The following is a 27,589-nucleotide window of genomic DNA, read 5'->3' as shown; positions in this document are numbered from 1 at the left end:
GATGGTTGGTGGCAGTGATTCAAATTAGGGATTAAGAACGACCTTAGCGAGGAACTGCTAAGAAATGGAGACCTGCAAGTTTGGAAGCAGTCAACCCTCTGCAGGGCAAGAAGTTCAGGAAGAGACAGTAGTGACCGAAAATGTCCTGAGGCAGCAAAGAGCAAGGGTGTGGCTGGAGAGGGGTGATGGGAGGGTGCAGTAGTTTGGAGGTGTAGATAAATCTTGCAGGCCAGTGTAAGATGTTTGCATTTAATTCCAACCACAAGTGGAAGCCAATAAATAGTACAACACAGGAGAGTGACATAACTGATTTACATTTAAAAGATCACTTTAACTGTGGTTGAGAGAGTGAGTTGTGGAGGCAGAGAGACCAGCTGGGGAGGCTCCTGCAGTGGTCTAGGTGAGAGGAGGTGGTGCAGATTAGATTCCTAGGCTTGCCAGGGCACTGAGATGGTAGGAGAGAGAGAGGGCATACCCAACGCAACAGCTAGGTTTTGAGTTTGGTTGATGGGCAGAGTGAGCTACATTTATAAAAACTGGGAACACAGGAGAGAAACAGGCTTAGGAGGTACCAATCCTTTATCAAAGATGAGAGGAAGTGGGACACACACAGCAGAAAGTGAGGACCTAACACCTGGCAGAGTCATATTCTCTCTATTGTGATCACTGTGGTAGATAAAAAGCAAAGTAACTGGTTAACTAATAAGACTCTGGCTTCTGATGCATGGTTTATTATAATGTTGAGTTGAGCTTGAGACAGGTGCATTCTAACCATCCTAGTTTCTCATGTCTTTGGAGGCATTTGTGGATCTTAATTGTTCTCACCATCCATTCTTTCATGCATTTCTCACAAGTCCCCTGAAAATAAGCACCCAGAAATAATTACTTTCATTTAATGGACAGACTGAGTCCAGAGAGATTAAATTAATTGAAAATTATCAAATGGTAGTGGCAAGGCACAATCCTCTCCCTGGTTATTCCTTGCTGGGATTCTTGGTGAGCTGGGAAATACCCTGAACTCCAGATGAAGGAGTTTGCATCTGCCCCCTTCACTTGGTAGAAGTGTAGCGTTAGATAAGCTATGCCTTCCTCTCTGTGCCTTAGTTCCCTAATTTGGCAAATAGCAGTGATACCTGATTTACAGGATTGCTGTGAAATTCAATGCAATAAAATATGTGAGGGGCCTGGCATAAATTCCTTCTGTCTGCTCTCACCTATACTTAACCCTGCCTCTCATGAAAAGGCTTTATTAATGAAGTGCCCACTGAACATCATGTGATGAAGCTTTTTTCTCTCTTGAAAGCTGTCCCATTGTGGGACTGAGAGGAGTGCTTTCTGCAAATACCCCTCCATCATGTGCGCCTTGTGGTCATTAGAGCTGTTTGTCAGCCTCCCAGGGACTGGTAGCCTGTCCATCCAGTTGGGGCTGGATGGGAGGAGGTGCTGTTTAATTAAGATGCCATCTGCATCTGCATCTGTAAGAGAGGCAACAGAGCTGGAATACAAGGTTCACAAACATCCCGGGACCCCACGGTCAGTTTATGAAAGTGTTTAATTGCAAAACATGCTTTCATTAATGCTGTGCTGGGGTGATGTCTCGGAGCTGCAGCGGCAGAAAGATGGAAGGGCTGGCCCTAGGATGGGAATAAAAGGGTGGTGCTGCAGCATGTAAGGGGCCCCGAGTATGGGGAAGAGACAGACGCTGAAAAGAGGCATTCCTTCCCTGGACCTGGTTACCAAGATGTTCCACTCTTAAAATCAAGCCTGTGGACATATTTATGAGGCTGCCTCATGGATTCTTTGACCCCATCCATCAGGATGGCCTGAAGCTTCATGAATGAGCAGCTGACCCAGCCCACCCAGACCTACTGAACTGGACTCTGGGTGGAGCAGACAGACAGGTAGAGTTTTTAAAAGCTCCTCAGGTGTTCTGTGCTCAGGTAGGATGAGAACTGCTGGTCTACTCTGCATTTGGCACTGCTAGGCACATTCTTACACTCGACCTTTACCACGGTGCTACCAAATGGATACTTGCAGAATGAAGCAAAAGCATGATTTTAGTAAACTGGTCACCTAGCAACATGAGCACCTAGATCATAAATAGCTACAAATTGAAACCAAATTCTCCTGACTCCAAAAGTAGAGATACCAGCTCTACTCCCTATAAAATGTCTTTCTAATCACCTTTTACCTGATCCACATGACTCTTTAACAGAGGTCCTCAAACTTTTTAAACAGGGGACCAGTTCACTGTCCCTCAGACCCTCGGAGGGCCGGACTGTGGGCCCTGGAACAAGTTGGCTGCTAAGCAGGACAGGCAGCAGCAGCAAAAACACCGGGCGGGCTGGATAAATGTCCTAGGCGGGTTGCATGGGGCCCATGGGCCGTAGCTTGAGGATGCCTGCTTTAGAAAATAACTAACTCTAAATTAAGAAGGTAGGATATTCCTATGATAGGAGGTAAGCGAAGGAAAAACTATTTTCACTAAGGAAGGTGGAGAAGAGTTCCCGAAGGAGGGTTCCTGAAAAAGGGGTGAGGTTTCAAATATTTTTCATTCATTATTACATTAATTAATTAATTCATTTATTTAACAAATATTTATTGAGAACATACTATATGCCAGCTCAGTTCTGGGCATAGGAGAGAGACACACAAGGAATGAGGCAGCCAAAATCTGGGAGGGAGGTTTTACAGTTAATGACTCAGAGGTATCCGGGCGGCATGACAGGAGATGCGTTCTTAGGAGCTACTGTTTATGTGTTTCTGAGAGCGCCCACTATGGGCCAGGCCCTAAGTTACGGCAGAGCTTCACACAGAACCTCATGTAACGGTCACCATGACTCTTTGGCAAGAATATCTCACTGTAGATTATGAACAAATGAGAAAACAAGGCTCAGAGAAGTAATAATGTCCCAGCATCACACAGCAAGGACTCCAGGGCCTGTTGGGAGCTTTCCCTTCACCTTATCAGAGAAATCCATTCCTAAAAATCATCCCTCAAAGCCCAATTCTCAGAAGTGGAAAATGTAATTACCTTTGAGATTAGAGGTGCACAGCCTGTCTATATTAAACAAAGCATACAGATGATGCTGGATGATTACTTAATTGAACCCTTAATGGAAACAAATAAAAATCAGAATAGTACCGTTAAAAGACATCAATGAAAATATGCAAGTGATGCCCAGAATTTTTGCTACCTGATATTATGCAAACTAAAAGTACTTTTTTTTTAATTGTAAATGAGAAGTTGAGAAGCTTCACAGCTGCAAAGATGACCCCATGAGGAGTCTCCTTTGATTGGAACTCAGCTGATCCTGAGGCATGTGGACTCTGCATTGGCTCTCTTGATATGTCTGGAAAGGAGGTCATTAGGTGCAGTCAGTCTGCAGTTAAACCTGTGCACTCAGTCAGTTGTCTCTTTGGATGGGAAAGTGCATCCTTGCTTGGCTAACCCTTGTTTTCCTCCTTGCATCCTCCATTCTGAGCTCGGTCATGGAACGTCTGCTGTACTGAACTGAGCACGGGTGGTTACAGTGTGTGATGCTGTTCTTCAGCTCAGCAGCGCTTTTCTCCCTTGTCATTTCCTTTGGTTAGTCCATGGACCCTTACTCATCTTCAAATGTTAGGGCTTATCTCATTTCCTGAGTAGATGGAGAAGAGGAGTCACTCCCTCCCTCCAAGAGTGTGGTCCTATCCACAGATGTTTCTCACATCACTTATTATACCGCATGGTACGTCTCTGTTTACGTAACTCTGAGCTCTTTGAGTATGTCTTTTTATATCCAAGGCCCCATAATCCCTTCCATAAAGGGACCTCAATTAATACACAAACAGTGAATGAGTTAGCAAACCTCTGGTCTGAATATGAAACATTGGAATAGATAACTGGGCCTGTAAGGGACCACTAACCTCAAACAACATCACAATAATAATAGCCTAGACTGGGGTTGTGAATCTCTCCAAATGCTAGGCCAAGATATTCATTCCTCAACTGCAAAATCCTGAGATGGTTACTGGAAACTGCTCAAGGGGGTGGCAAGGACGTCCCTTCCCGCAGTTTGCCACAGCTGAGGCTGCAGCCACTCCCAGGGCAGAATCTGGAGTGGCCCATCCTACAAACTAACAAGGGCAGTGGTTCTGAATCTTTTCTTTGGGTTTGAAATGTGGAACAAGTGACACCATGAAGCAACGTCATCCATTGGGAGTGCCCGTGGCCTTCCACAAGGCCCACAAAAATGTGTGAATAAATCTGGGTATTCATAAGGGATATTTTATAAGCAAGTAGGTGGTAAAAACAACAATCTTAAGATGCTAAAGCAACCCAGCTTGTTAATAATTGTAGATAACTGAATAAATAAAAGCAAGGAAAGCAGCTCACTTTCTTGAGGACCGTACCTAGGGTTCCCTTCTCCAGAGGGCCCCCCTTAGGCCCTTGTTTAAATGGCCATGCACTCCTGTCCTCCCACTTCAGTGCTCCTTCCCTTCCTGTTTTATGTATTTTTTCTTCTTTAGCACTCATCATTATTTAACCTTTTATATCTTATTTATTTACCTTGTTTTTAGTCCAACTATTTCATTTAGATACAAGCTTCACAACGGTAAACATTTTGTCTTTTTATTTCAGTACAATCATCCCAACCCTTAGAGTGGTACCTGGCTAAGAATAGCCCTTCAAAATACAGTATATTTGTTATTTGATTTCTATAATAAAGGACTTTATTTTGGTCTTACCTGTCTAATCCACCATTCCACAAATAATCATTTTAAAGTAAGAGAATATATAATAATGGCAGATGAAAATTAAATCTTATTATGTGAGTGGTTTTTTTTTTTTTTAAGAGACAGAGCCTCACTTTGTCACCCTTGGTAGAGCACTGTGGCGTCTCAGCTCACAGCAATCACCAGCTCTTGGGCTTAGGCAATTCTCTTGCCTCAGCCTCCCAAGTAGCTGGGACCACAGGCACCCACCACAATGCCCGGCTATTTTTTTGTTGCAGTTTGGCCGGGACCAGATTCCAACCCACCACCCTCAGCATATGGGGCCGGCACCCTACTCACTGAGCCACAGGCATCGCCCAATATGAGTGGTTCTTAAAATACTAAATTACCTTAAAACATACATCAATGTATTTTAACATGCTATTGGGATAGATGTGTGGAAAATTTCATCAAAATTATCACTTTGTCTACCTTTTATTTATAATTAAAATGTTGATCTATTGTCCACATAAATGCTCACAATGGTATTCTTACTTACAGGCAAGGTGAGTGGTGGTAGATACACAATTCACACATTCTTCATTTAACTTTCTTCCTCATTAAAAATTTATCTTGTGAAATTTATAAGCAAATACAGTGGCTATGAAAACCATTACTCACAACTCCTATAACAGTTTCTAGTGCAAGCACTGCCACAGGCAGTCCAAGTACAGTGGTGAACAAAGCAGGCCATGATCCCCGTGTGGGCTGGTGTGAGAGAAAGATTATCCAAGTTGTTGAAAAAAATAGTGATTCAACTGCATCCTTAACACGGGTGATGAAAGAGACATGCTTGGTGCAACGAGAACCCAGAGCGGGGGCATTAACACAGATAAGCAATGAGGTCGCCGAGTGTGTGTGCACAGGCACAGCTGTGCATGTCTGAGTGTGCTGGTGCCTATGGAGCACACTCTGAGAGAAGGGAACAGCCTGTAACGGGCTGATTGAAGACGGCAAGGAATGTTTGAGAAACCAAATAGAAGGCCATGGCCGGAGTCCAGCCAAGTGAAGTGGAGTGGAGTGGGCTGAGGGGAGGGAGGAACGTGCTGGGCCTTGTTGGGGCTTTATCTCAAGAGTTATGAAAAGCAGCAAAAGTGTTTTGCTTGGGGATCAGAGACATAATCAGATCTGGATTTTTTCATTATCATTTCAACTGAAATGTGGAAAAAAGTAGATTCAGTGAAACTGTTAATATGGGGAAAGGGAAGAATGAAAGCAGTTAAAGGGTTAATGTGATAGTCCAGGCAGGAGAGGAGGGTGGCAGTGGAGGTGGAGAAACACGGGCATGTGGGAAGGATATTTTGAAGACTTGTATGAATGAAGAGTCTGAAAGAGGGCAAGGGTGGTATCCAAGAGGACTCCTATGTCTAATGCAATAGATCTCCCATAGGCAGGTGTTAATACTTACGCGGATGGGGGAAAGAAAATGTTTCCTAAGGATGTGCTGCTTAGCTTCCCCTCATTTGTTCATAGCAGACATCACTAATTGGCTCAAACACTGCCTCTAGCTGAATCTCCAAAAACTGCACTGGCAAATTTTACCAATGAAACAGAATTAACAAGGAAAATGAAACCCATTTATTGGACATCCTTGGGTTGCTGTCACTAAGCAAATCATGGTTCTTGCCTCACCTTATGCCTTGTGCATATCTCATTTTAGGCTGCACAGAGGGGAGGGCTTCCACAGGCACCTGTGGTCAGGCAGGGCATCTATCCACAGTCAGACAAAAAGCCTAGAGGTGGTGGGGATGGGGTGAGTGAGACAGCTACTGCGTCTGGGAATGACAGAGGATGAGGATAGGTCAGCACCAGAAGACGCAGCTGCAGTCCTAAAGAGATTGCGTGCAGACCTGAATTCAGGCAGAGAGTGAGATTTTACCTGTGAACACATCTGGGATTGGGAAGGGACTCTGGAGTAAACACACGGGAGGTAGGAAGGCTACGGTTGGTCCCATATGTGATCATATGATGAGCATCTTCAATGGCTCAAATCTGTGTTCCTTTGGGCAGGCCAGTCTCACAGACTGCCTGACTTGGTTTTGTTTTTAACATAGTTCCTGGTTCTGATCATGCCAATCCCCAAATTTAAATCCTGCTGTTCAGAGAAATTTCAAACTCCTTATAATACCTCTTGGCCCCTGTTTCAGATTCTAGTCACTCCTTACACCACTTTCCTTCCCTCTCACTCTTGGCTAAAAGCACAATGAAGTCCTTTTACTTCTTTAAAATCTCCAATCACTGTTTAAACTCTAGGTCTTCATAAATCTCTCCCCAACCCTTCACATTTCCCACTCGTCCTGCAGGGCTCTGCTTTAAAGTCATTTAATGCTCTTTGTTTTCTCCCTGGGGAGATCTAGGTGGAACTGTCCTGCAACCCAGAACCTTCTACGCCCAGACTTGCCCTCTCCGAATCCTCATCACACATGTTTAATTGTCTGCTTCTCATTACAAGACTATAAATACTTTGAAGACAGTGACTCTCTCTATTTTGTTCATCTTCAGGAACTTCCTCAGTGCTTGAGAGTAGTTGGTGCTAAATAAACATTTCCTAAACAAACACGTAAACACACAGCAGTCAGGGGCTGCCTGCTCATGACTATCCTCCAGAGTGGCTGGTACTGTCCCTGGGATAGCACCTTCAAGAGCTATTTGTTAAACAGAGCCTTTAAGTGACAACCCTCATTTGATTCTCAAGTATCATGTTACCAATGTTTTCACGAGAGATATTGCAAATAAAAATGTTAATAGCAAAATTCTCCAGCAACCAGGCTTGCCATTCCCTCGCTACTTGAGGGGCTGGCAGCTATCCCGGCTCCTCCATTTGTAAAGCATTTTCTGCAAGACGATGGGAGTTTGCCTAGAGTCTGCTTATAAAAGCCCATTTTCAACACTTTTGTTTCCCTCAGATTTGTTCACTGCTTAGAAACATCATTCAAATCTCCTGAAAACACTACCAGAAAGAAAATAGGAAAGTTTTCTCTTTAATACAATTCCTAACCCCTGCTGGGACACAATATATCCCTTTCTGGCTTTGGAGATCAGAAGTACAAGAGTCTCTCCTGGAGCCAGACTGTGGCCGTGGGTGGCCTTTGTGCTCATATTCTGCCCATCTTTTTCTCCTTGGGTTTTTTCATTTGCATGAAAAGAGACCCTGTGTTGATTCAGAGTCCCTCAGTGGCTCCTGTCTGGGTGCCCCTCTTATCTCACATAACACACTTGATTTGTGGCATGAAAAGGGTTCCTGGGCACTAACGGCTACAGTACACCCCAGGGAAGCCAAGGTGAAAACAGCAAGGGAGTTAGAATATTTATGTTATGAAAATACTTAAATGGGAAGAAAATGCGAGCAGGGCAGCCCTGCGGCCCAGGCAGCATGTCTGGGCTCACACACACACACTAGCAGTGTGAAACTTTCTTAACAGTTTCAGGAAGAACTGGCTGCTTCCAGGTTCCTAAAAACACAAGAGACCTCTCATTACTCTCACCACCACCACCCCTAATGCGTGTCCCCCCCCCCCCCCGCCCTCCATTGCAGGCAAAGCAGCGTTAACTGCAGCCAAGGCCCGGGCCTTGGGGGAGGCCTGGCATTATAGACAATATCTCACTGGTTGCTCACTATGTAGTGTGCCAAGTGCTTCACATCCACTGGCTATTTGAAACTTCGCATGAGTTATAAGAGTAAGTAAATTGATGTTTGCATCCCATTTTACCTGTGGAGATACTGAGAATCAGTATAGTAGGAGACCCCAAATCACGTGTTTGTTAAGTTCACAGTGAAGACCCAAGCCCACGTTCCTTTTTTTTTTTCAAACTTAGATCCTAATTCACCCTTTACTTATGTATTTACAAATTCAGGCATAGGTGGCACGATGGGGAGGGCACAGAGAATCCGTAGAAAACAAAAGCAGACATGGTATTTGCCTCTGTAGGACTCATGCTCTGGAGAAAATAAACAGGGCATGGTGGGGACTTGGGCGACTTAGAGGCTGCTTTTGCTAAGTGATCAATGAAGGAGTCCTCAAGAAGGTGACATATAAGCTGGGACATGAAGGACACAAGGAGCCAGCCCTGTGGAAAGCAAGTGAAGTGCTCTAGGCATGGGGAACAGCAGGCATGGAGGCCAGGAGTACTGCCTTTCAGTGAACTCACTTGTTCATTCAACAAACTTTACTGAGATTATACTGTAGACAAGGCCCATATTAGACACTGCAAATGTGGGGGTGAACAAGGCAGGCACAATCCTGGACTTCATGGGGGTACTTACAGGCTTAGCCTCTGAGGTGACAAGGGAGAGAGGTGGTAGTGGTCTTATCAGAGAGGTCTAGCGAATGTGGGTGGCTTGACAAGCACTGTGATGGTAAGTCAGGAGCAAAGCCAGGCTAGAAATGTGGGCAAGGAACCCAGGACATGGGACGGTCTGTACTGTTAGCAGCAGGCAAGACCCTGGAAGGCTATCAGGGCTGAAAACAGAATGGAAAAGAAGTGAGGCATCTAGAGGTTTTATTACCCAGATTCAGCAAGACAGAGACCAACTGTCCAAAAAGGGTGTTTAATCTCAGGAATGAGGCAGGTGCTCATCACTGAAACTGGCCTCATAGCTACGCAGAGGAGCTGTAGGTTCCTTTGACGACAGTGGATCTGCACCCGGGATGCCTTCTCTACACGGTCTACTGCAAGGGACACAGTTCCATGAAGTTCCTCCGGATCCTCCTATACCATGGACACCTGCCTCCTTTTACCCCATTGAGACCTGTACAAGCCTTTGAACCATCACTTATACTGCCTTAGTGTGGTAGAAACTCTCTTGGCCTACTTTGATCATTTTTTTCTTCTTTGAAACAGAGCCTTGCTCTATTGCCTGGCCTAGACTGCAGTGGCATCATCAGAGTTCACAGCAGCCTCACTGAGCTCAAGTGATCCTTCTGCCTCAGCCTCCTAGTAGCTGGGGCCATTTAAAGACAACAGCTTCTGCTCACCTGTACTCAGGAATAGCTCTGGGTGAAAATTTCATAAAAGTTCCTTCAGATGTAAACTCAAACGCCAGAGTCAAGATTTTGACAACAGAAATTTTTAATTTTTAAAAAAATTATTAAAATGTGACTGGAGGTTTTTCACTGTGTACTACAATTGCATATCATGTCTATTCAATTTCCTTCCTTTTTCTGGTTAATGTCCCCTCTCTAAAAGCTCAATAGCTTGCATACCAATAGACAATTAGAGTCTGAAAACAATGCTTGAAATAGAGCATGCTTGCCAGTGAACTTGACAATCATTTGGGCTGTGTTATAATGTGCTAGGCACTACCTGATTCTTTCATGAATATTAACTCATGTTACCCTACTTCAGCATTGTGAGGGCGATGCTATTATTGTCCCTAGGTCACAGATGAGGCACTGGTACTGGGGGTTAAGCTGGTGTCCTGAGTCAGAGCTGGAAGGTACAGAGTAGGGTCCAAACCCCGAGCCCAGCTTCAGGGCTGAGCACACAACTCCTCTCCCAGGTTGCCTTTGCAGTCACTCGCCATCACCCTAGGCTCTTTGCCTTGCAGCCCTCCTCTCAGAGCTAAGTACTTGATGCTGGCCTGGACCAGGTACCTATCTTTTATTAATCTGTTCCCCCCACAAACATGCACTGGCTGCTGTATTGTGCCCATTTGTTTCCTGCCCTGCCCTCACTTTCCTGGGACTTCCTCCTTCTCTCTGGACTCAACACACCCCTCTGGTAACAGTCACCTCAATAATGACCACTGTCACTATTATTATAGCCCCCTAAAAGAATATTCTGTAGGTTCACTTTAGATTAACCCTACAAGGAGCTTGAAAGTCTGAATAATATTCCTGCTTGTTTGTTGGTGGTCTAAGACCCCACGAATTTTGGTGCTGTTCAGAAATACAAGGATTGAAGCATTTTGGAGTCAGGCAGACTTGGTATAGATCCTGGCTAAGCTCAGCCCTTTGCTGACTTTCATGGTAAGGCCCTTAATATATTGCCATCATCTTTGGTCTCTCGCACAACTAGACTGCACAGCTCACTTCTGGCCATGAGCAGCATGTTCGGGTCAGAAACCACAAATTCTTATGCATAACTCCAGTCTGCCATCAGGGAACACATAAGGAAAGGGACGCTCTGAGAAGTTTAGGAACATGCCTAAGGTCACATAACAAGTAACTAAAAGGGTCAGGATTTTAATAGGGTAATTCTCTCTGGAGGGTATGTTTCAGAGGGTCAAGTTTATGGGAGGCAAGGTTGGGCCTGCTCTGAAATCTCTTCATCAGGGACATTTTCCTGTTAATTTTTGTATCCTAATATATTTTGATTTATCTTTTGTTCTCCATTAAATTATAATACAAGGACAATAACATCTTTGTGAGTTTCTGAATAATCTCCAGCTCAGCCATGAATGTTCTTTGATGTAATCTTTGTAAATCTATTCATCCTTCCAGGCTTATCTCAGATGACTTCTCCCTAGATGATATTATCTTGGTTCCGCCAGTTGGAATTCACTGACCTTGGTGGGAAGCCATTAGAGTTATAAATTTAGAGATGTTTATTCTTTGTTTCTTTTTCAGGTAATTCTGACTTCTGATTTGAAAATAGCTTATAGAAAAGCAAGAATGAAGAAAGGAATCCAATCGGGTTGTTCTGACTGTCCCATAAGAAGAGACAGGGGCATGAAGCCTGGTATCAGTGGACAGAGGTGGATGGTCCTAGGCCTATTTTAGATTTGATGTGACAGATTGTGTATGAGGGATGAAAGGAAGAAAGACATTCTGGATAATGGATGTGAAGCCTTGGCACATAGGAAGGATTCAACAGGTCTAGTATAGTATACAGCAGGAGCTCAATAACTGTCTGCTTCCTGGATATCTCTGGTGTGTTGCTGAGCTAACAAATAGTCAATGTCATGTTAGTTATTGCACAATAGTATTAAACTACTGATTATGGAGTTACACATCTCCTTGCTTGGATTATTTAGAAGTATTATATTAATAAAAGTATTACTTTTACTCAGAAAAGTGCTGCTGAGCAGGAAACTTTGCACTAGGGTTACATGGGAATTAAACCGGTACTGCAGGCGTTGACACATGTAGTTAGGGAACCCCATGAAATATATTACTGTAGAATCTACAGCTCTACCTCTTCACATTCAGTGCCTTTAGAATCATAGTTTGAAAAGGATTCCATTATAACATAATTCATTCACTTATTCCAATAATCATTCATCAAATATGTTTTCAAACTCTTCCTCAAAATGATGCAATTTACCGTAGAAAAGCTTGCTTCCCTTGTCCAGCTTCAGGGAAGTGAACAGGGCAGCTGAGGGGGGGAAATACAGTGATAGATGGAAGGTCAAAGACGGTGCAAGCCCAGTAAAGGACGTTTAGCTTCTGTCAGGGAGGGCTTTCCGGGAAGAGCAGCATGTGAGCTGAGTTGTGTGCACCCTTCTCTTCCACTTGTTCAGTGGGCTTTCACTGGAAGGACAATGGTTTCAAGTACAGGAAATCATACAACTGACAGAAGCAATGATGATACAACATTGATGATATATGTTCACAGAGCTTCAAATAGTTGGATGTAGAATTTGGCAAGGGCCAGGGCAGGTTGTAAGGGGGCTTGTGCATTAAGCTGGAAAATGTTCACATCGTCTTAAAAGCTATGGGGAGCCATTAAAGGATCTTTTTCTTATTTAAAGTATAACTTACAAGGGAAATGTGTACACATCACAGATGTACAGAATTTCCACAAACTAAATACACAATCATAAACACAACTCAGACCTAGAAGCAGAACTTGAGAGCACCCCAGAAGCCCCTTGTGTCCTCAAGTCATCACTCCTACAAGGAGTAGGAAATGCATTATTTTACTAATAAAGAAAATGCCTAAGAGAAGAGAAGACATTGACAAAAACCATTACCAGCAATACTCCTATGGAACACTTCTTGTGTGTCAAACCCTGCACAGGAGTCACAACAAAGGATGATGTGGTTATGTTTATTGTCAGTGTTTCAAGATGTGGAAACTGAGATGCAGAGGTTAGGTAGTTGTCTTTAAAATGCAGAGCAGGCTCAGCACCTGTGGCTCAAGCGGCTAAGGCGCCAGCCACATACACCTAAGATGGCGGGTTCGAATCCCCAGCCCGGGCCTGCCAAACAACAATGGTGGCTGCAACCAAAAAATGGCCAGGCCCTGTGGCGGGCGCCTGTAGTCCCAGCTACTTGGGAGGCTGAGGCAGGAGACTCGCTTGAGCCCAGGAGTTGGAGGTTGCTGTGAGCGTGATGCCATGGCACTCTACCCAGGGGGATAGCTTGAGGCTCCGTCTCAAAAATAAAATAAAATAAAATAAAATGCAGAGCAAAGAATGGGCAGCACTCGGATGTGAACTCTAGTATCTGGATTCATTAGTGAATTCTGTGCACGTGGCTCTGTGCTATGGAGCCCGATTTAGAGCTCGTCTCTTCCTTGGGTGCAAAGGATCACTGGGGGCTGACTCTTGAGTCAGTCTACCTTTTCCATTGTACCATCCACTGCTCATTCATGTATGGGATAAACTGTTACTTAGCAAACACAAACACATAGCAAGGAAAGAGTTAGAGCAAGGAATGAGCCAGGGAGAGCAATGGTCAGTCTTCACTCTGCCTTCACTGTGCTTGCAGTCTGGTTGTGTGAGATACCAAAGACAATGGCAATAAGATAGTAAGGGCCTTACCACGAAAGTCAGCAAAGGGCACCCTGTGTCTCTTGCATATTCCAAACAGATACCAGCGTAATAAATGTGAAAACTGACACGCTTTGAGCTGTTGGGGAATCAGGATTTCTAGTGTCATAGATAAGTCCTTCCTGCTTTTGAGTTTCATACAATGGAATCATACAGTACCTTCTGCTTTGTCTGTATCTCCAGGAAAAATGGGCCACTTCTGGGTTCTCATGTTTCTCGAATCTTTGGCAGCCACAGAAGGCAGTCACCCATCCACTACTCTGCTCTATCTTCAGCTTCACATCCTTAAACTCTCCAGTCTTCTGGTTTTATTATTGTTGGGGTAATTTTTAGAAAATTATTATTATTAACCTTCTTAGTATTTTTGCTGGTTATTTCTCCTTGCTAACCCCTTTAAATGCTGGAGTTCAGTACTGCAGTCCCTGCCTTTCTCGTCTGCACTCCTTCTCTCGATGACTTCATCCAGGTAAATGGCTTCATAGCACATGTATGTCCATCCACTCCAGAGACAGTTTCTATCCTAGCTTCTAGTCTTAACTCATATATCCAACTGCCAGCTTAACAACTCCACTTGGATTAAAAAATCAGTAATCAAAAGTTAACAGGCCTCAAATTCATGCTCTGGCTTCATTTTCCATCATTTAATCCCATGGATCTTTCTGCGCTGTGAGCCTGGCAAGTGTGTTCCAACTTTATGGCCATTGCGTTAGGTGTCACTCCAGCTTGGAATATTCCTTCCTCAGTTCCTTGCTTAGTTTTCCCTTTTCATTCAGGCCTCAGTTCATCAATGTTCCTATCCGTAGGAGCATTCTAGGTTCTCTGTTACCTCACCAGGTGTTTTTTTTTTTGACTCTAGCATTCATCACTATCATATGTTCGTGCTTATTATTCATGTGTTCATTTGCTTATTCTTTATCTCCTATCATCTCCCCATATGTCCATGAAAGCAGAGATTTTATATTTCATACCCAGTGGTATCTTTCATATATTAAGCAGTGTCTGGAACATAGTAAATAAATACTATGTTCAATAAATACATAACAGTTAAATGATTCAAATTTCATCTCTCAATAAATACATATCAGTTAAATGATTCAAATTGCATCTCTCTCTCTCCTTTTATTTTTTTGGAGACAGTTTTTCACTCTGTTGCCCTGGTATCATAGTTCACAGCAACCTTAAACTCCTGGGCTTGAGTGATCCTCTTGCCTCAGCTTTTCAAGTAGCTGGGACACCTGGCACAACACCTGGCCAGTTTTTCTATTTTTAGTAGAGATGAAATCTCACTCTTGCTCAGGTTGGTCTTGAACTCCTGAGCTCAAGCAATCCTCCTGCCTCGCCTTCCCAGAGTGCTGGGTAACAGGCATGAGCCACTGTGCCCATTCTTCAAGTTGTACCTTTAAGAGATTAAGGAATGGTGAATGGATGGGGCAAGGGCAAGTGTGGAGCACACAGATGAGCTTACAATGCTTGAGACAACACAGCCTCTGGTGAGAGAGATTTTCAAGCCTTGGTACAATCATGGCAGAGCTCGAAGAGTGTCTGGGTTCTCTGGGGATAAACAGAATAACTGATCTATAAGGTAACTTTCCAATAACTGGCATATTCAGTTGTATATAACACCACTTTCTTCAATATTTCTGGAAAGAGATTTCAGTGAATATGGGTCAAAACAGATAGTCTGTTATTTTTTTGCAAGAAAAAGCTTAACCCACAACATATGAGCACTTTTTAAGCCTCTATACATATACATACATATTCCCCAATAGCTCAAAGCATGTCATGTATATTTTGCTAGATCTTTATGTTCCCGTTGTCAATAGGGCTGGGATCAATTTTCAACACACACACACACACATAAGAAAACATCAAAACTTAAGAGTTTGATTCATTTGCCTTCTAGGAGCAAAAAACAGCAACAAGTAACAATAATAAAACCAGAAATAAGACAAAAAAAATAAAAAGGCCTAAAATATCTTTTTTGAAATAGTTTCTCACTGTGGAAAATGGCATGTCTTAAATTATCAATGGAACCAAAGGATGATACTTTAATATCCTCTTAGGAACCAGTTCATATTTATAAACCTGTTTTATAGTGAGGGAGTGAAAGTACTTTATTTAAAATCAAAATATTCTTTTCTGGTGGGCATTTAGGAAACCACAGAAGTGAGGCCCAAGGAATTTACCATCCCGGTCTTCATGCTACCTGTAAGGAGGCAATTCTGATGTGGAGTAAAAAGGACAAGGTTTTGACCCACTTTCTAGCTGGGTTACTTTGCTTCTGCATCAATTTGTCTGTGAAAGGGGAATGCAAACCAGCTTCCCATAAAGCATCTCATGTGAAAATGGCACCTCTAGGTGATGTACAGGGCACTCAAATAAATGCTCATAGTGTCTCTTCTCCTTTCCTTCTCCACATTTCTTTTACATTTTAAGCCCTCAAAATGAAACAGAAGTTGATACTAGAGCATTCAGTTCCATGCTCTGTCTTTTCTGATATATCACAACTATCTACAATAATAACGTTCTCCCTCTTCCTGTGATCCTATGGATAGGTGGTTTTTTGCCCACTGTCCTATAGTGTTCTGGGGAAGGAAATCAAAGGCAACCCAAACTTACTACATGTGGTAGATGGCTTGCAAATACGTGCTTCATAATTCTGCTTGGGTAGTGCCTCTCATGTTGATTCTTGGCTTGGCCAAGTCACTTTCATTGGCCAAAGAAATGCTAGCAAATATGGCATAAGCAGAGGCTTGAAAAGTGCTCATACATTGTGGGTTAGGCTTTTTCTTGCAACACCTGGAACCCTGAGCCCACCATACGTATGCACCTGAGCTAGCCTGCTACAGGGCAAGAGGCCACGTGGCAGAGATTGGATACCTTGGTAGAGTCTTGTAAAATCCCAGCTGCATGAGTGAGGCTCTCTTACACCATCCAGCAGCATCAGAATCCCCAGCTCACTGCAAACACACGAAAGAGCCCAGCAGAGATCAGCTGAGCCCATGAGGCCAGAACTCTCCAGCCAACTCACAGAACTGTGAGCTGACTAAATGGTTATCATTTTAAATCACCACATTCTGGATTTGTCAAAAAACAAAAGAGAACTGATATAAGAAATTAACAAATATGGAAAGACTGGTGGTTGATTGGGATATAGGCCTAGGAAGGAGGACTAACATTGATTGGCACCTACTACGTGTGACCGTGCTCACACAGCTTATCTCCTTTGATCCTCACCCCTACCCAGTGAAACAAGCAAGCCTACTTAATAGGTAAGAAAAACAAATCCAGAGATATCATTTGAGGACATATCACAAAGCAGGTATTATCTTGTTTTATAGATGGTCCCAAGAGATTTAACAAGTCTGCCGGTGGCAGAACCACATCTGAAAACTTGGTAAGTTTGACATAAAAGCCAGTGCTCCTTTGAATACTCTTGATGATACATGCACATCCCGAGGCTTGCAGTGCTCCCCTCTGTCTGTGGATGCACCTAGCTCTCTGTCAATCAGAGAACCATTGATTTGTTTGGTATCATCTTTTGATGGGGGTCTCCATCTCCCTTGTCTTCTGTGCTTTATAGTCAAGTGTAACAATCTTTCCTGGCTCCTGGAAAGACAGCCTCACTCATGCATTTGGGATTTTACAAATCTATCCCTTGGGTGAGGGATAGATACCCTGCTCTTGGGATGCTGCTTCATGGGGTCCTGGATTCTGAAGAATCAGAATTACTCACAAGCTAACATTTCCAACCAGAGAGGCTAGAGACTGCTGGGATCCAGTTGGAATGGGGCATAAAGGCCTGTGACGTGCATGTTGGACAAGGATCTCTATGTCTCTTCCACCCACGGTCAGTGCAGTGTTTTCTAAATTGAAGTTTGTGACACATTCGGGGGCCTGCAATCCAATTTGAAACAGTCAAAAATGAAATAGAATAAAACATAAAACTTCAGCTTGTGGAGAACACTTAGAGAACTAAATATAGACCTGCCGTTTGACCCTGCAATTCCTTTATTAGGTATATTCCCAGATGACCAAAAATTGCATTACAACAAAGATATTTGTATCAGAATGTTTATTGCAGCCCAATTCATAATTGCCAGGTCATGGAAGAAGCCCAAGTGCCCATCAATCCACAAATGGATCAACAAACTGTGGTATATGTACACCATGGAATACTATGCAGCCATAAAGAAAGATGGAGCCTTTACGTTCTTCATGTTCACATGGATGGAGCTGGAAAATGTTCTTCTTAGCAAAGTATCACAGGAATGGAAGAAAAAGTATCCAATGTACACACCCCTATTATGAAATTAATTTAAACCTTTTATATTAATGCTATAACCTAATAGCCTAAGAATACGGGGAGGGGGGAGGGAGAGGGAGTGGGTGGAGGGAGTGGGATTGAAGGGATCACTTCTGAGGTTTATCTTACAAGGGTACAAGTGAATCTTTCTAAGAGTAGAATATGAATGTTTTAACACAATAACTAAGAAAATGACATGAAGGCTATGTTAACCAGTTTGATGGAAGTGTTTTGGATTGTGTGTGAAAACCCCACACTGTACCCCAGAAGTGCATTAATGTACATAGTTACCATTCAATAAAAAAACAAAAACAAAAACAAAAACAACAAAAAACGTCAGCTTGCAATGACTATAAAGGGAAGTACTGTTTTGTGAATATTTAATTTGTTTTATGTATACCTGTATATGCCTTTGTAAACTAGGTCATCATGTAAAAGGAACTTACAAGGAGTGGCAGTTGAAAAAGTAAAAAGGCTATGAGTGTCCCTTTCTGAATTGGAGAGACTTGAAAGCCAATGATTCTATTTCCCCAATTCCTCGAAACTCTGGCTGTGATTGGGTTTTGCCAATTAGATACATCCCTATAAGATTTAAAATGTGAAGGTAGACAGAGCCTATTTCCCAGCTTTTTTTTTTTTCTTTTTGTTTCTAGCAACCACAGTTATGGAGATACTGGGTTTTTAAACAGCAGCACACCACTGTCCATTCGTGAGTTTTGGGGCTGTCCAGAAGGTGGCCATTGGCCCTGTTCTGTCGGGGGGATGTAGAAGGCGACGCTGCTTTGGAGCTAACAGCTGTGACTGTGGTGGTTTTCTGATCCCCGACCTGTACAGCAAATGGGAAGCTGTTTACAAGGTCTAGAAAAGGAGCATAGACCAGCATTTCACCCACCTCCACGGCCAGTGGACAAGAACAATGCAGAGGGGAGAGGAGAAGGCAGGGATTTTATAATTTTATCCACACTCTCAAAAATCCTTTTTAAAATTCATCAGTCCCTCGGAAATAATGTACACCCTCCTGTTTACGTATTTGCAAATATTGCACTACACATTTCACCGCCTTCCATTGCATACCCGAAGAGCATGCATATTTGACTCTATTTGTCTATTTAATTCAATTTCCTTCAGTAAACAGTAATTGTGCCGATATATGGCAGACTCTGAGCATATTGCTGGATGCTGAAAGTGACTCTGTCCTGAGGAGCACACGGACTGTGAGGAAGGCAGGTGCAAGCACATCCCATCATAGAAGCAAGAATCTAAACCCTGGGGACACTAGGAGCGACACAGGGGTGGGGAAGGGGAACTTGATGAGACCAGTCTCTCACTTCGTCAAGCCGTAAGCACTTATTTCACATCAGTCTCACAAAGCTTCAACAAGGCAGCCTGGATTACTCCAATTTAACAGACAGAAGAGCTGAAGCATGTAGTTAATATAGTTACACTCTTCGCCCAGATCTGACTTTGCTGTCAGAGCAGCAATTAAGTTGCCTATAAATACTATTAAGATCCTCTCAGACATTTTTCCAGTCTAACATTCAAAGATCAGAAGTCACAGAAATTCTCAGTCCCTTTCTGTTAGCTATCAGACAAATCCCAGCTATGTTCCCAATTCTGAAAAATTCTCTTCATACTAAGGTGACATCAAAATCTCCTAATATGCATGCTATAATTGGTGAGGGGGGCAGGGTTAATGTTATAAAAGCTACCAGAATCGTGCTTCAATATGCTAAGAAGACACATATCTTTTGGGCAACTGGGTATGCTACTATGGAAAAGATCTCTACATTATAAATTCCCCTCCTGGAATATTTGTACAAACATGCAGAACATGTCACATTTCAACCCGGCATTTATGTCTGAGGAGAGGCAACCACATGGGTCTTTACATGGTGAAGAGTTTGGTTCTGAAATTGTATGGGGTTGAGAACATTCTGTCTACTGTAAGGGTAGTGGCCTGATCCAAGTTTTGTGGGTCCTGAAACTTAAATAAATTGGGTGCAGAATAGGAGAATCCTCTTCAAGAAAAACTGATAAAATCATAACTATTTAACTTGCTTGGGGCCCTCTAAGGTCCTGGAATGAGCTTTGCCAATGAGGGACTTGAAGCATAACCTTCGTTAGCTTCACAGTAAATACAGTTCTGAAAATGCAAACTATATTTCATTATTGCAAATGTTGGAAGATGCTGACACTTTGGAGAACTACTTAACTTTTAGCTGCATGTGGACAGATAAAAGAAATTATCACCTGTTTCAAATATTAACAGGCAGCTGTTTCCATAGATACTTGATTTTCATGATGCCATTATATGTGTTTCAGAGGCAATTTGAACGCTGTTTCAGTAGCACAGTGAATTTTTAGTTTCTAATTTAGTTGTCATCATTCTGATACCTTTTCTAATTCATTGATACATATTTAATATAATCATCAACTGAAATTTTTAGAATGTTGAATTTTTATCTCGATGTGGAGCTAAGCTTTTCATATTTGTTTAAGAACATTGTATTTTAATAGCAATTAGAATGGCTGCTTTGGAGACTGAAAGCTCGATTAAAATTCAAACAAGAAGCCCTTTGCTTGCAGCATTCTCAGAAGATTGTACATCCTTCCCAAATACATTTCAAAAAAATAATCTATGTCTGCAGTGTGTTTATAGCACTTAAAAATTATCTTTAGACATAGCCCATTTCATTGCCAAAACATCCTTATGAAGTAGGAATTATTAAAATTGTCTCACAGTTGAAGAAACTGATGCTCAGAGAGTACCCAGCTCAAGGTCAGCCTGTCTTGTCATGCAGGACCCCCAAGCCCCATATTTCTTCTTCTCAATCTCAACTGGCAAGAAAGCAAGACTGTCAAGGTCACTGTTCCAAAAAAGAGGTTGGTCAGAGGCTGGAAGCCTTGGCCCCTTTGCTTCTGCACCTTCACAAATAGCCTGGAGAAATTGCCCAGGTCAGGTGTGAGCATGTGGTGTCCTCAACCCCCTCCTTTGAGCCTGTAAAACCAACTGCTAATAAGCTGAGTCATCGTTTTTCACTCTAGTGTTTGTGCACTTGTGTCAATTTTCTGTTCATGAGAAAAGCAATTATCAACCAAACCCTTCTCATTTACACTTGAAAAGCACAAACTATCATAATCATCAGAGCTTAACTAGACAATACATGCGGTACTCATGCATTCCATATTTTCACACTCCAAAGGCCTCATTTTGATTTTCCCCTATATTTGTTTTCAATCAGTTCAGTATCTGGTAGTCTGAAGATTTCTTTTTTCTGTGTAATGCATTATTTCACGATTAAAGAAAATGCCTAAGAGAGAGTAACAATAAATATGGAGACCACTGCTACCAACAAGAGATGACTGGGCACTTATGGGTTGAGCTTTGTGTATGAATTGTCCAATTTCATCCTCATAACAACTGGTGATATAGAGACATTTATTTCATTGCTTCACAGATGTGAAAACTGAGACACAGAGAGGTTAGGTGTTTGTCCTAACACACAGAGCAAGTAATTGGCATGGCTTGTATTGAACTCAGGTGTCTGCCTCAGTTAATGAATTCTATAGAGTAAGACCTGCGATGAAGCCTGACTTAGAGTTCATCTATTCCTCAGGTGCAGTGGCTCACCTGGGTCTGACCCTTGAGTCATAATGTTTCTATGATTTTGTACAATCTAGTATTAAGTATCATTCACTACTCATTCATCCATGAGATAAACTGTTACTTAGTAAAAATGAAGTAAGGAATGAATTAGTGGCAGACATTGTGCTCTGCATTGGGGAAGAACATTGGTCAAGTTCATTCTGCCTTCGTTGGGCTCACAATCTAGTTGTCTGAAAGACCAGAAATGACTGCAATAAAATATTAAGGGTATTACCATAGAAGGCACCACATGTCTCTTGCATATTCCAAAGAGGGACTAGAATAATAGATGTGGAAACTAAAATACTTTGAAACGCTGGTGAGTTAGGAGGTATAAAGATGAAGTATGTACATATGGTGATTCTAAATTGCAAACTCTATTTACAATGGGAATGAAGAAACAGGAGTTGACAAAATGTAGACTTCAACAAGAATATCTTCTGTTGTCTGTGAAAATGTCTGCAGAATCTAGTATCCAACTGGCTAAAGAAGAAAGGAAACTGATACTGCCTGATGTGCTTTGATATTTGTTGATAATACATATTTGGGGGGAAAGCCTCATAGGAAATGCTTCTTAATGCAATCATTATTTTACTCATATAATGTTACTGTTTAAACACCAGATAAATATGAGAGGAAAACCACAATTCTCCATGGATCAAGGAACTTGTAATCTAGTGAAGGAGATAAGACATGCCACCTATAACTCTAAGACTAAGTTGACAAGTGCCAAGCTTACCAACCTGCAGTTCATTCTGAAAAGTTCTATTTAACAGTCTCCTCCTATCTTTATTTTTGGTACCTAACTTGGGGTTTGGGCCACAGTATGTGGTCTATAATGCACTAATGTAATTGGATATTGATACTATACTTCTTGGTGTTATAAAAGCTTTGAAGACGATTCTGGGCTCTAAGAAAAAGTCAACTAATGTAGAATTTTAATTGGATTTCAGTGACTTCACTGAGTTCTGAATAATTAAGTGAAATCAAATAAGTACACTGAATGGTCCCTGGAACAAGCTATGCCTGAAGCCTGAATAGGACTCAGATAGGTCCAAAGCTGCTTGAAGAGGACTGATCACCTCGGGAAAAATGATCTTTTGTGGTTATTAGCAGCTTCCTGCACTTGGTGGGCAGGTAGAGAGGGGGCTGGAGTCTTTAGAATAGTTGAGAAGAGTTAAAAGGGCATAAAACTCTGTCTGAGAAGAGAACTTCCCAATGAACCCACTATCCTCTGTCCAGTCAGGTTGTATCATTGTGGGTGGGAGTCTTCACCGGGAGCTGGCGCCTCCATGAGCCAATGCATCTCCTTCTCTGGGCAGCTTCAGTGTATATTGAACTATACTTTTTCCCTATATTAAGAACATTCTCCTAAGTAAAGTATCCCAAGAATGGAAAAGCAAGCATCCTGTGTACTCAATACTAATAAGAAACTAGTAGATGACCAACTACAACACAATTAAATTCCAGAAGGGGGGTATGAGGGAGGAGGGAGAGGAAAGGGGAAGGAAGGAGGGGGTTTGATAAATTCTCACTCAAGGGGTACAACACAGTTAAATTCCAGAAGGAGGGTAGGAGGGAGGAGAGGAAAGGGGGAGGAAGGAGGGGCTTTTGTAAATTCTCACTCAAGGGGTGCAATGTAGGGGTATATGGCACAATTGTTGGGTGAAAGGCTCAATTACGGCTGGTACATTACCCAACAATGCAATCAATATAACCATTAATATATGTGCCCATATATTAATCTAAAATGACAAAGAAGGACAACTCCCCTGATTTCCCCACATCTCCGTGTGCATTCCCACAGATTACATCACAGGCCTGTTGTGACATTTGCATGCCTGGCCCTGGATAGTTAGTAATGGGAGGCAGTATGTTCTTATTAACATATTGATGTGAGATTGATGTGACTTCAGTTTTTTGCTCCAGAGGGAGGGAAGGGTATGAGAGGAGGCACAGGCTGTGAAGTGTATCACACGGTGATGGATATCATGGCAGAATAGTTTGATGGGTCTTGGAGCAAGACTGTCTAGGTCTGAGCAGCAACTCTGCAGCTTACTACATGTTCTTTAGCCTTTCTGTTTCTTGACATCCTCAACTATAAAATGGAAATAAAAGTATCACTCACCTCAGAGGGGTTCTCTGAGGATTCAATGAAATAAAGTACATAAAGTGCTGGGGTCCTGCCCTGGGGGCAGGGTGCTTTAAGACCTGTGGAAACAGTGGTGATGGGCTGGGAATAATGAAAGTAAAAGTGGCAAGAGATAAAGAAACGGGACACACAGAAGAGAGCTTTGAAGAGTGGGCATATGGGTCCACCGCAAGCTTGTGGGGCTTCAGCAAGTGGCTCTGAGTGCTTGTTCCACTCAGCTTTTATTGAAGGCTATTTTCTTATTTAGTCAAGGGGATAAGCTGAGGAAGGGAACAAAAACGTCAGTAATTTCTGTGAATATGCGTGCTAGTTCTTATTCTGTCTATAATCATTAACTTTAAGGGTCTGTGGAGACTTCAGAAATCTGGAACCTGAGCCTTGTGTGGGGGCAGCCTCCTGTTTGTGGTCATGTACACAGATCCCTTGGGGGGACGTTAAACTCCTCTAGTTTCTCTGTGTAGCAGACACCCTGACAGCATCAGGCTCCTCTGAAGAATTGGTGGAAAAGAGGAATTTTCCCATTATCTACACCTGGAGGTGTTTCCCTCCATGGTTAGGGTATGAGCCCTCCTGCCCATACCTCAGGGTTCAAGCTGTTCCCTTGATCTCTGCCCTGGCTCTTATACAAATCCTCCACAATGGGTATTTGCTTCTGGAAGGTGGTTGGCTGTTAACTGGGCTGGGGTCAGCCTGGTTAATCTTCCTTCCCAGGCCTTTGTTCTTCAGAGTGCTGACAGATGCAGCAGGGGTGCTTGCAAGCTCTATCCCTTACATGCCAGGTTTCCAGTAAAAGCAGAAACTGCCCAGACAAGTAATTCAATTGTCACTTTAAAAGTAAGCGAGCTAAATTGTTTTTATTCTACCTTGCTCAGCTTATTTCTCTGTTTTCCCTCTTTTCTGGGGGTACTTTCCCTTGCCAAGAATGGGGTCTTCGGCTCTCATTCTCCTTGTAGTAAAATACAGCCCCTTACACATAGTAACTTCTATATAAGGACTGGTCATTGTTAAGTCCATACAGGTACTGGAGGGAGAGGTAAGAAACAGATCAGATTTCATTTTAAGACAATGGAAAGTTGCATTGGTTTCCTAGAGTTGCTATGACAAATTACCACAGAATTTGGTGGCTTAAAACAATAGAAGTGTATTTTTTCCACAGTTTCAGAGCTCAGATCTGGACACAACTTTGTTTTCCCAATTATAGGGATCCAAAATCCAAATCTGCTTAAGCCATCTCTTTGACTTCTATACTGGATTGAGTGGGATCCCCCCAAATTCATATTCCCCCCAAAACTCAGAATGTGGCTTATTTGGAAATAGGATTTTTTCAGACGTACTCAGGTTAAGGTGAACTCATACTGGATTAAGGTGGGCTCTGATTCGATGTGGCTGGTGTCCTTATAAGAGGAGAAACTACAGAGAAACCCAGACATAGGATCCAGGGACACTGGAGCAAAGGCCACTTGAAGACAGAGGCAGAGGTTGGAAAAATGCATCCTTGAGGACTGATGGCAGCCACCAGAATCCAGGAGAATGACCTGGATAAGTTTCTCACTCAAATCCTACGAAAATAAGTTATTTTATACACTGTACCCCATGATAGTATTAATGTGCACAAACATGATTTAACAATAAAAATAAAATAAATTAAAATAATCCCTAGACCAAAAAATAAATAAATAAAAATGAGCTATTTCTTAAAAAAATACTTATTTTAGTTTTCTCCTGTTCTAGTCTACTATCACTGGTGAAATGTACCTTCAACTGTATCAGAAGACAGAGCCTGTCTTTGGCCTTTTATAGTTGGGCTGTATTAGGTTTCCAGTTTCAGTTTCTTTAGTTAAAATTGTCTGCACAGACTTAGGAGCTAAAGAGCCCTCACATGCCCCCTTGGCTCTTCCTCAGCTTCTGCAGGCTGGATCAAATGGGTTGAGGGCACTGATGACTGATTGGTGTCTTCTTTCTGAATAGCCTCTGGAAATGTCAATTGTATGCAAATGAGCATGAGGAGGTGGCCTCTTTTTAATCAGGGATAGTATTTAAAATTAGTACTATTCAAGGATGCCAAATCTGAATATGAACACAAATAAACAAGAAGAAAAAATATTGTTACTAGAATGAGAATATCTTCTACTCCAGGATATGGCCCAAGTGGTCCAATAGTTTAAGGATCAGTTATGACCCCCAACTCTCATCTATTGAGATCCCAATGGGTCAGGTGCTTTTTAAATACAAAGGGTACTGAAAATGTGCACACATTTTAATAAAAGAAAAAACTGTATTAAATTCGTTACTACTCAGGTCACATTTGACTTCTGTAATTACAAGAGGTACAAGGTATAATGTGCATGTTAACAAATGTGATGGATAGGCAGAGTCATTATGAAAGTGTTGTAAAAGATAAAAATCAAGAAATGTAAAATCCACGTGGATGGAAACAAATGAAGCGCTCGCAGAAACACAGATAAGCCGCGCAAGTTGAAACCTGCACAGGTGAATCGGAAAGGATGCTGTTGATATACATATATCGGGTATTACAATTTTGTGGTACCCTCTGCATTGCTTTGCTTCCTCACAGCAACCTGGAGAGGTAGGGATTATCATCTTTGACAGACAAAGGATCTCAGGTTCAGGGAGTTTAAATGGTATAACAAGGTCACTCAGGTATGGGGTTAGAACTAAGAATCAAATCCAGGTTTATTCTTCTTCCAAGCCACATTTTCATGCCACGAAATGTACATAATATGCTGGAAAGATTGCAAAGAACCAGGCAGCCAGATGGAATGCAAGAGTCGGTGTCCCGCCCACACAGGGTAAACATAGTCCTCTGAGCGAAGTCAGCTGTTATAGATAGATCAAAGGCCATTGACACTGGGACTGTGCTTACTGCTCAAAACCTTCCTGGCAGCTGGAGGGAGCCATGGGGCTATTCTTGATCTGAGGCAGAATGAAAAACTCATGTTAACTAAGAATTTCTAAGTGCCAAGGAAAAGGAAATAACTTATGGCTGGAAACATTAAAGGAGGCTTCTTCAAGGAGGGACATCTGAGCATCAGACTGGGGCGTTGGTGATATTTTCACAGAAATAGCCCTAATATTTGTAGAGTTCTTTACAGTTGAAATAACACCTTTTTAGGCATTATGTTATTTGTCTGTCAGAACACCCCCGTGGGGTAGGGCAGGAATTATCATTTCTAATTGGGAGATGAGGAAACTCACACACAAAGTGGTTCAACAACTTGCTCAGTCACACCAGCAAGTTAGAAATAGAAATGGGACAAGCATCTATGTCAGTACTGGCCAGTAGAAATATCATGTGAGCTACAGACAGAATTTCAAATTTTCTAGCACTCCCATTAAAAAACTAGGCAAAAAACAATTGAAGTTCCTTTTAATAGTATATTCTGGTTAATCAAATATACCCCAAATATTTCAATGTGTAAATGGTGTACAATCAGTATTAAAACGTTATTATGAGGTATTTTGTATTCCTTATTTTTTATATTGTCTTTGAAATAGGGTATGTATTTTACACCCAAAGCACATCTCATTTTAGACTAGCCACATCACAGGTGCTCAATCACCACCTGGGCTAGTGGCCACCCTATTGGACAGAGGAGAGACTTTCTAACTTCTAGGCAGAGAAAGGTGGAGATTAGATCTAGAAGACAGATGTAGAATGGCTAAGAAAGAATCAAGGGTACACATGTGGGCCATGTTTGCTGGTTTGGATGGAGGTTGGAGAACAAGGAGGGAGGTAGCAAGTGGCATGATTGGAAAGTCAGCCTGGAGTTGGGTAGGATATGGACTGTAATATGAGGCAAATGTAATTTAGGGTTCATATTCTGTGGGCAGTAGCAATCAGGAATTTCAGTGTGAGGTCTTCTGTAGTCAAAATTGGGCACCAAGGTGATGATCCTCACAGGTATAATGTTCTCTGTGCTAAGGTTTTGAAATGTGAGTTTCAGTCCTCACCTTAAAAATGTACCAGGTGAGAAATAGATATGGCAGGTA

The 27,589-nt window shown here is 42.3% G+C and overlaps 1 protein-coding gene across 2 annotated transcripts in view; it reads right to left on the bottom strand.

Moving 5' to 3' along the window:
- Nucleotides 1-27,589, bottom strand: part of ADCY8 (adenylate cyclase 8) — a 251,173-nt gene that overhangs the window by 155,707 nt on the left and 67,877 nt on the right. The window lies entirely within an intron of this gene.

This window comes from Otolemur garnettii, unplaced genomic scaffold, assembly GCF_000181295.1.
Source record: "Otolemur garnettii isolate 467f Iridium unplaced genomic scaffold, OtoGar3 scaffold00004, whole genome shotgun sequence".
NCBI classification, from domain to species: domain Eukaryota; kingdom Metazoa; phylum Chordata; class Mammalia; order Primates; family Galagidae; genus Otolemur; species Otolemur garnettii.
This window is presented reverse-complemented; position numbering and strand designations above follow the sequence as displayed.